General features: G+C 43.0%; 1 long non-coding RNA gene across 1 annotated transcript; it reads right to left on the bottom strand.

Annotated features, from left to right (window-relative positions):
- Nucleotides 1-1,738: 1,738 nt before the first annotated feature.
- LOC129013020 (uncharacterized) lies at nt 1,739-5,674 on the bottom strand. The gene is made up of 3 exons (XR_008493750.1): nt 5,614-5,674; nt 4,484-4,558; nt 1,739-2,516 (listed from the first exon to the last, which is right to left on the bottom strand). It is a non-coding gene; the product is annotated as an uncharacterized LOC129013020 (long non-coding RNA).
- Nucleotides 5,675-10,560: the final 4,886 nt, after the last annotated feature.

Genomic DNA, 10,560 nt, shown 5'->3' with positions numbered 1-10,560 from the left:
GATTTGATAAGGTGAGACGAAAATGATTGTTAGAGTCATGAGGATGAAAAAGAATGAAGAGGAAAATGGTGGGTGGGAGAAAGGGAGAGGGAAAGGGGAGGAGGAAAAGAGGAGAAAAGGAAGAAAGAGGGAAAGGGAGAGAGAGGGAGGGAAGGAAGGAAAGATGACGAAAACCAAACTCAGTTCTCAAAGTCAGAGCTGCTCTGTCTCGGGCAGGGACTCTGCCTTGCACAAGCAGTGCCCTCTCCCTAGTGTGCTTTTCACCCTTTTGCACATCAAAAGCTCCTCCTCATGTCTGAGTCCAGATCAAGGCTTCCTGACAACTCAGCGCAGAGTTTAGTGCACCCCTCTCCCCTCTGCCTCATTTCCTTTCTGCACTACGCTGTTTCTGTTTGCCTTTCTGTCTTCTGGAGGAAGGGAAACACATGTTTACTTCATAGCTTCCCCCAGCATCCTGGGGCCATTCTGGGTTCCCATAAATGTAGAATGAATGAATGAAAATAAGAAAAGTGAATAATAACTAGAGTTGCTTCAAATACTAGTGTAAATCCAAGAACTCTCCTATAATAAAGAAATTTAATTTCAATTAGATGCATTTGTGATCATTTGCTAGTAACAATAGAAATAAAAATGTTGTAAGAATAAGTCAAACATGTGGTGCAGATGGTCACTCTCAAGAGATTTCTTTCCATGCTAATAATAGATGTTTATAATGCCCTTTCTAAGAATAGAAAATACCTGTCATTCATATTAAAATATAAAATTAATTGTATGCTATTAACAAGCTTATGAGCTGTGTGAGGACCTTTTTTAAACAAACACACACACAAGTATTTAAGATAACCCAGGCTTAACTAACTAGGGAACTAGACAAATGTACAGTTTGAGAGCCATTAACCTAAAGGTAATTTTTTTTTCTTTTTTTTTTTTTTTGAGACGGAGTCTCTCCCTGTCGCCCAGACTGGAGTGCAGTGGCACGATCTCGGCTTACTACAACCTCTGCCTCCCAGGTTCAAGCAATTCTCCTGCCTTACCCTCCCAAGTATCTGGGATTACAGGCACCCACCATCATGCTCGGCTAATTTTTGTATTTTTAGTAGAGACGGGATTTCACCATGTTGGCCAGGCTGGTCTCAAACTCCTGACCTCAGGTGATCCACCAGCCTTGGCCTCCCAAAGTGCTGGGATTATAGGTGTGGGCCACTGTGCCTGGCCTTAAAGGTAACTTTTGCTTTTGTTTTCCCATCTTAGTGACTAAGCTGCCTCTGGGAGTTCTTTGTACTGACCAGGTCAGCCCAAAAAACAGGAACTGAACAACGAGAGTCCCTTTATTTCTATCAAACTTTCACTTCCTTCCACTCTTATCACCTGACTTGATTCCCAGGAGACCCTTCCAAGATGAGGAAGGAACTGACTTTCCCTTTCCCTGATGGGAATACAGGAGTCCAGCGAGCTGATGGCACTTGCCCAAGGCAGGTGCTACAGAAGATCTAACTCATCCTCTAGTCTGCTGCTGCCAGGAAAAGGGTAACATGGACCCAAGGTCAATTCCGAGCAGGAAGAGTTCTATTCATGGGACCTGGTCCTTGACTCCACCTTCCAGGATGTGGAAAGCTGTAAAAAGGGGATGCTGAGCAGCTTTTCTGATTATCTTCAGGGTAATAAAGAAGAAAGGGAATTAAACAGAAGGATTAAAAATTAAACACCACGAAAAACTTCTGGTTGCTAGGATGGTTTTTAAAACTGGAATAAACGAGTAAGATTCTTAGCGAGTTGAACTCTGCCACAATGATTTTTTTCCATAGAATTACAAATGTCTTAGGCTCCTTAGTGCTGATTTGCACTTCTTAATTCCCAACTCCAGGCAGGGGAAGGGCAAGCAGGCACAGGAGCCTTCACTTTGAATTCCCAGCTTCCCAACAGTTTAAGCCCCATGCTTTATTTATGTGAATTTTATTTTCATGTAGACATTTTGCTCTCCTTGCTGGAGAAGGTGGTTTCCCCAAACTGCTGCGAATGTTCCTTCTCTGTATATTTTATTCATACGAATCCGTTATTGGCCCATCCCTTCCTGAAAGAGCTGAAATTTGCCCTTGAGGCATCAGATGGAGTAGTCAGATTGTCAAATGTGTCCCCTAATTGAAGTGAACATTGGCACAATATTTGTCAAGTGGAAATAAACAGCCCCAGTGAAGTAGCAGGTTTATCACCTTCATGCGCTTGTTCAGGTCTTGCTGAGAGTTGACGGAAACACACACAGAGAGAAGCTATTTCTCCAGGAAATGAAAACTTTGGTGGATCAGGGGAAAGGGATCTTTCTTAGACTTTGAATCTCCTAAAGCCAAGAACAGCTGGCCCGGGGCAGTCGGCAGGGCAGTCAGCAAGGTGAATTTCAGCACTCCTCTGTTGTCCTTTCTTCTCCTGCTCCCTTCAGGGGGCCTCCTCCTCCAGCACCCAAGGGCCCAGGATCAGCCTGCTTTCTGTCCTTCATCAGACCCTCTTTTAGGTTGGCCCTGCTATCAGAGTGTAAGGAACAAAAGATACAGGTGAGATGAAGTTCAGAAAGAGACTCAAATGACCTCCTCTGTCTCTTCCCAATGCCTCATGAATCCTACAACCTCAGAAGCTCTAGTTCTGCGATACCATTCCAGCTGGCATTGGCCTCAGTCCTCCTCTGCCACATGGATGCCTCTGACAGCTTTTCAGTGGACACTCTTGGGGACAGGGAGTCAGGGAGTCAATGCAAAGCCTTGAAAAAGGCAAACCCCAGGTGCAAGCTGGAATGTTGGTTCCTCTCAAGGTCATATCCTGGTGCAAGCAAGTGGAAGGGACCAAGCCATGCCTGAAGCTGAAAACCCTGCCTCTCCAAGAAAGGCTCCAAAAAATTAGAAGGGCGAGTGTCTTTCTCCAGTCTTGGTCAAGTCGGGCTTGCCCCTCCCACCACTTTCTCGCTCCTCAAGAGACCAGTCAGAAGCAGTCTGTTTCCTTCCATGAAATCTCCCTGTAGGGGGCAGGGGTGGGGTGTCTCTCTCACCATCCATTCTCCATGGTCTTTCCACGATCTAGTCCAGCAAGTTTTCAGGCTTCTGTGGCAGGCCTAGGCCCCTAGCCCTTGGACACCCTCTCCACAGCCACCGAGGGAAGTGATCATCCTGGTGCACCAAGCTCCTTTCAGGGAGATGGTGGATCCCAACCCTGTTTAAGTCTGGATGTGGGAGTGGGCCTGAAAATACTGACAAACCCCATAACCTTCCTTGGGCTTCTTGGGCGGTGACTGTTTTTTCTCCACTCCCTTTCTGATTAGGGAGAATAGATATAGGGAGAGATGGAGACAGAACAATTCCATAGCGCCCCTGAGAAGGCATCTCTGCTCCAATCCCTCTCCAGGGAAAAAGATAGGAATCTCATCTCTAAGTTCCCTTTAACTCACCCTCATAAAACAGGTTGTGACCTCTCCCACCTCCAGTCGGGGCTAGGAGCTCCACCTGTTAGGGCATTGCCGGCTCTTCTCCCTCCTAGCACTTCCCTTAGATTTGAAATGATCTGCTAATGAGTCTGCCCAGGGCCATTGAATTAGATCCTCTTGAAGGCAAAGGTATTGCTTTCACGACTGCATCTCTGGCCCCCAGTACAGCCCTGACATAGACTCATAATATTTGTTGAACTGCAAAACTTCCCCCAACTCAATAGGCAAATAAACGTCAGGCACATAAGGCCACTCCTCCCTCTTTCCCAAGTCCTTACCCCTTCTACCCTCTCCAGCCCCTCTCCCTACTACTCCCCTCCACCCCTCCACCAACCCACACCTGTAGCAGAATAAGTAACCAAAGTCAGCTGCGCTAAGAAACTGGAAACCATTCCCTGTCACCAACTTTTAGAAACATTATAAAAAATTTTTTATAACATTTTGTGGTTTTTATACTTTACTGTAAGTTATTTGTTCTTCACATTAATTTAAACCAAGTGATGATGGGGGTAGGACACTGTAGAGTTTCTGTATTTTAAGCTTGATCTCTACCTGTGGATTCATGGCTTTGTTTTGTTTTTAGGAATTCTCAGCCTAAGTGGACAGATTAGGAAGCTTGGGGGAAGTATCTTGGAGGTGGGGATATTTTAAAATTCAATCCATAATGTTAGCAAGTAGACAGCAACCTAGTAGGTTTAAGTGTTAGGCCAGATCTGTAGCTAGTAGTATCCAACTTCCCAACATGTCTTTCTGGAGATGAAACGGCATTTGTAGAAGCCCAGCGTTTGACCAAGGCTTGTTTAACGTTTTATTATAGCTTTTCTTTCCTCCCGAGTCTTAAAAACATGCAATTTGTCAGGGTCCCAGAAGAAGGCAAAACTAAGAAAGTGGTGATGAAGGTGCTGGGACAGGAAGTCAGTTGCTCTTCTTGTATTTGGGTGAAATTAATCAGTAACTCTGTTGACTTGTCATCAAGAGCACAAACCAGGCTGCCATCACATGGCATGTAAGACTTACCCAGGCAACACTCCTTGAGGATTGGAGATGATGAGGGAACACAGGATTTTTCCAGCGTGCACTCTTACAGAAAGGCTGAAAATGTGTAAAATTACCTTGTGACGTAAGTTCCCACATAGGAAACCTTTCAGTCTTTTTCCTGTTCTTCTCAATGACCTCTTAGTGGGCAGATGTACGTTTTCTAATTTTTAATTCTCCTTGCTGTCTCTTTTGCAGCAGTTAATTTTACTGTTTCCTCATGCTTCAGAAGGATTTTTATTGACATAGTTTCTATAGTAATTATGTGTCATTCTCATACCTCCCTGATTACTCCTGTTCCTACCTCTTATTCCTCTCCCTTCTCTCACCCCTAACTGACTCTGTCTCATTATGCCGTTGGACCTCCCCTTTGCTTTCTTTTTGTCAAAGAATTCATTTCCTCCCATGGCTTTCTCTGTCACCTCCAAGGAGATGGCATTTTCTTTCAAAAATGGCCTCCCCTCACCGTTCAACCAGATTCAACCAGAACCCCGGTTTTTATATTTTAAATGCTTTTTTTTCCTTTCACCTTTTCATAGCTCCTCAGCTATCCAGTTCCATTGATCCTTGTTTGTAAATGCTCCCAATTCTCTCTCCCTTTAGATTCCCACTCCTGTGATTCTAATCCAGGCCTTGTTACCTAATGCCTCGGTTACTCTACATCTAATTTCTTTCTCTGCCACCTTTGGCTTTATGTATCACTTCCCGACTAAGCTTCCCGAAACATTACTTTCTTCAAGAAACAACCCTAGTCAAAACCCTTCACTATCTTTCCACTGGCTAATCCTGTCACTTAAGGCCTTTCAAAATCTAGTCTGAATCCACTTTTCCCAGGGCATATGCCATTACCCCTGAAAGCAGCCTGGTGTCTTCAGTATCTTTGACCTCATTATAGTATCCTCATTATCCCTTATTTTATATATATATTATATATGTTATATATATTATATGTTATATATATATGTTATATATATTATATGTTATATATATATATAATATATATATAAAACCCCATTTCCTCCCCATCTTCTGCTGTCTTCTTGAAATACTCTTCCCCTCCTCTGACCTATGCAAATCCTTCCAAGCCTGCAAACCCAGGTCAAGGTCAGTACCTCAGTCTTCATGAAGACTCCTTTACCCATAGAACATGTGCACCCATTCAGCAGCTCTCTGTTCAATATCTCTCTCTGTCAGTCGCTGGCCTAGGCCCTGCGGGTACAGAGGTGAAGAGTCAGTCAAGGGCCCTGCTCTAAGGGAGCAGACATTGGGAAGGAGAGAGGAGACATATAATAACAAATAAACAAAGTAATGACATACCTTCAGAAAACCGTAAATGCTACTTAATTTCAGAAGCCCTCTTCACGGAAGAGAAACACTGAGTCTCTGAGAAGGTAGATGCCTGGTCAGAGGCCACGTGGTTAGTGAATGATGGTGCCTGGGTCAGACATCGTTGTCATCTGTGTTCTTCCCATTAACTACATTGGGAAACTTCTCAAGGTCAGGTCATCATTTGTCCTGGCACTTAGCACACTACTGGTCACGCTGCAAGCATTCACAGGTCACTTGCAGGAAAAATGAATAAAGGCAAGCAGATAGCAGGTAGGGAAAAGGGGTGTCCCTATTTGGTCATAGGCATGGCCTTACTTTTCCTTATTTGAGCCTACATATCTCATTAGTGCCGGGTATTTATCTATATCACTGAAACTACCAGAGTTTGGGGGTTAATAAAGATTCTATTAGGGAGTACTGGCTTTTATTTTCCACGAAATTTCCCTTTCATGTGGCAAATTCTATCATTTGGACTGTGAGTACGACCCAGCGGGGACTCAGTGTCCACCTGGCTTTACGCTCCTGTTGCTGACCAGTTAAAGAGCAAGATGTATTTCAGCAGGACCAAGACTGGGAAGAGTCAAGCCAATCTGTTTAAAACAATCTGGGGCAGATACCTCATCAAATGGATTCCTTTTAGTTTCCCCTACTCCTATGTCCACTATTTTTCAGGGAGAAAAAAAATAGAATGAGGAGAAAGGAAAAGGAAGGGAGGGAGGGAGGAAGGGGAATTTATCACAAGCACCTATTTATAGAATCACAAGGTGGACAGGAAATTATCTTTGAGAAAAGGAGGTATAGAAATTGCATTTGAAAGATTCTTCCTTATATCCAAATGATAATTCCTGTTCCTTCACAGCAACTTTTAATGGACTCAATATTGGTGATTATGGGTTGGCTAACAAAACCTGTAGAGAGGAATGGCACCCCCAACTCTGATCTCCCTTTAAATTATTTTCCATTTAGCATGAATCCTATAGCATGGCATAAAACTTTATTGAATAGCTCATTTGAGCAGAGAATACTTTAGAAAGAATATTAGTAAACTCTTTCAATGGAGTCAAAACACCAAAATGGAAAATTCAAGTTTTGAAGAGAGCCATTAAGTGTGATTAAACCTTTAAAAAGGAGAGAACAACGCCTGCAGAACTCTATTTAGCCATTTCATATCTTTAATTGTCCAAAGATTTACTTTAAAAGCACAGACATGAAAGGATGCTGAATGTTACAGTATTTAAAGGGGGAGAGTGAAGATAAGCCCCGTTCACCAGCAAATGGAGCTCAGCCCAGAAGTAGGGACAACAAAAGCTGCGGGGACCTGCTTCCTTCTACAATATATAGAGAGAGGGAAATAAAAAGGCAGCAATTCTTGACTTAGCTTTGAGGAGCACAATGGGCATGATTAGGGATCCAGAGTGGGAGTGCATTTAAGTAGCAGTAACATCCACCAGTTAGCTGGTAATTAGGATGAAAACTGAGGGGATGGAAGCTAAGAGGAGGGAGATGGAGAAATGGGGGACAGGAATTTGGGGAAAGGGGTTTGAAAGGTCATTCTTGAAATTTAGTGGAGATGAAAATCACTTTGGGAGCTAATTTTATCATACTTTCCTAAACTCAAACATTAGAGATTTTCATTCAATAGTATGGGAGGAGACCCAGGAATCTGTGCTTTTAAGATGCCTTCAAGGTAAGGCTGCTCTGATGGCCCTTTTGGACCAGTTTAGAGGATGTCTGGAGGAAGAAGGAAGGTACTAGAAATAGAAATCTGAAATAGAAACTCCACCTGGAGAGAGAGAGAGAGAGAGACAGAGAGAGATTCCCAGATGACAAGGAGGTAGAATCTAATGGTCCTGCCTGTCCTCACTCTCAAATGCACAAGTCTATCCAGGGAGGTAAATTGAGGAATTCCATATAGTGTCAGCAAGAGGGGAAGTCCTTTTGGAAAAGGGCAGGAATGAAAGAAAGGAAAACAACCAATCAAGAAAAGGAGGAAGAAAAAGAAAATGACAGGCACTCAGCAGTGCACAATTCTGAGTGGAATAGCTTTTAACTGTCCCCAAATGAAAGCAATAATATGCTTTGTTATATATTGACAAGATTTAAAAAAAAATAAGTAAAATAGTCATGCCAGCTGACCAGGTGTTGATAAAGTAGAATAGAAATATGTCAAATTGTGGACTGTTAGTTGTTAAGTGGTTCTGGAGAGTATAAAAATCTGTGGCTTCCCGCACTGCTCTCTGTGGCCTTTCAGATGAGTCTTGAGGTCCAACACTGGGGAGCCAGGGCCACCAAGTGGGGAGGAGGTCACCAGCTACCACTGCTTGCCCGGCCACAACCAGATCATCTCTGTTCTGGGTGAGATTCACTTTGAACATGGAAGTGCTGCTAAACGGGCTTTTTAAAATTCCTGATTCTGGCCATTTCCCCTCATTTTATAGATGAGAAAACTAAGGCCATGAGAAGCAAAGTGTCTTGCCCAAGGTCAGGCAATGTGTTTGTAGCAACTGGGATTCAAGCTTGGGACTCCTTATTCTTGGTCCAGTGAGCATCTGGACTCCAGAGCACCCAGCCGCCCCCTGTAGATACTGGAACTTGTCAAGCCAGTGTGTTTTACAACACTGATTGTATGTGGTTAGAACATTTTATGGGTCACGATTTACCCAATAGCATACCTAAATGTATGTGAAAATAAGTAATGTTGTCTCCGGTTGTTATTCTATGTTTTTGAGGTAAAAGTGGTCTGCTGGAGTGCATAGGAATGAATAGGAATACTTGGGTCAGAAGGAAGTGAGACCCACACCTGTTGAGTACTTGAGAGTCACAAGATATGTTATGCCCATTACAAGTCCCTTTCATTCTCATAACAACCCAACAAGGCAGTGGAAAGACCCTCCCTCATTTAGCCGTGGAGGTAATTGGCAACCAGTAGGGTTAATGAACTGCAGTTGCCAGGTAGACATGACAACTCAATCTAGGTGACTTCAGAGACCAGCCTTTTTGTACTTGATTAATTTGTTCACCCTGTAATGGGATGCTTTTGGCTCTTTATGCCATCCTTTCGAATCTCATTTCCTTCACTTTTCTATTATAAAGACAGTGCCTAATAGGAAGTCCAGAAAATGAAGAAAATACTATTCATAATCCTGACAACCAAGCATATCTACTTTCACCGAGGTAAATTCTGTTGCTATTCTTTGTCTTCATAAATATAGCTGTTACATAGTAACAATCCTAATGGACACACACTTTGTATCTCACCTTCTCCTCACTTAACTCCTGGCCAGGGGCTTTGTCCAGGATGTGTACATCAGCCTCTCCTGTGTTCCTTCCTGTTTCTCTCCCTTCTTTTCTTTTGCTCCCTCCCTCTGTTCTTCTTTCTTTGTTCCTTAGTCTCCTTCTCTCTCCTTTGTTTGTTTGTTGTTTTTTTTTTCCTCCTGTAAGTAAACCTAAAGTTTGCCCCAGGTTCCTGGGATTCCTGTGAATAAAGACCCTTTCCAGGAAAGAGTGAGTGCATTGAGCTCCCGAGTGGTGGGTATCCTGTCTTGGGTCAGTCTCTTGCTAGATGTGTCCTAGAAGTAAATCAAGGTAGGTAAGTGGAAAGAGGGGAGGGGGTGGTTAAAACCATGGATCAGAATCCAAGGTAGGAAACGGATGACAGAACCACTCAGTAATTATGGGGGTGGGGTAAGAAATGAGCAGGTTGTATATTTCCACAGGAATAGGAGGTGAAGTTCTCCCCTGCCTATCAATAATCAGAAATAATAATGATACTAGTAATTCAGGTGGCTCCAAGCAACACCTCCGGAGGAGAGGGAAATGGCTTCTTATTTTGTTCTATGCTGGGTCCTGGACCCAGTTCAGTGGTATAATACATCCTCTGTAAATATTGTTTCATGTTAAGAAAGATGTGCAGAATCACAGTAACAGCAACTTATACTTACATAGTCCTTTAAATACACAAAACACCTTTATATTACTTATAACCACAAAAGCAAATGTTCTAGGTAGAATGTCAGGAAGCTGACATTTGACAATAAAGAGTTTAGCTGAAGTTTATATTATAAAGCTTTCACCAAAGCAATTAATATGAACACTTAGCAATGATAAGCATTTTAAGAGGGGCCAAATATGCCGACTGGAAATCTAAGAAGAAGCGAAGGTATTGCTTAAGAGGGCAGCATGAACGATGATGAACATTCAAAAGATGGAAAGGGAGGATATCTGGGCGGGGGTGGGGGTCACTTTACTCCACGTACACTAATAAAGGTAAATTGCCATTTATAGCACTTCTTTGTGGTTCAATTTCCTTGGCAATTATTATATTAGAGTGACACTTCTACTGAATTATATGTTTCAATTACTATTAAAAAATTGAAGTCCTTAAGTTGGAGGAAATTATGAATGCAGCTTCTGGAGAGCCCTACCTCTGACACTCCAAGGATAGTATCGCTTATCTCCTTAGCACTCAGAGGCCCATTATGCAGCGTGGGTAAGGAGGCAGCCATTGCCTGCACAATAGTGTCCAACATTATCAAAGCACTTCTGGTGGATTCCACCATCTCCGCGCTGTGTTGTGGTAACCCCAGGTGACCGGCCGCCTTTCTTTGCGCAGGACACAATGGCAAATAGAAACATTAACTCTCACAATGTCGCAAGACTTCCACTGCATTATTTCCTGACCTCCAGAAAGATAATGTGTCATTTGCTGTACAAAAATAAAAGTTTTCAAA

This window comes from Pongo pygmaeus, chromosome 1 (genome assembly GCF_028885625.2).
Source record: "Pongo pygmaeus isolate AG05252 chromosome 1, NHGRI_mPonPyg2-v2.0_pri, whole genome shotgun sequence".
Lineage (NCBI taxonomy): Eukaryota > Metazoa > Chordata > Mammalia > Primates > Hominidae > Pongo > Pongo pygmaeus.
The sequence above is the reverse complement of the archived record's forward strand: the minus strand, read 5'-3'. Positions and strand labels throughout refer to the sequence as shown.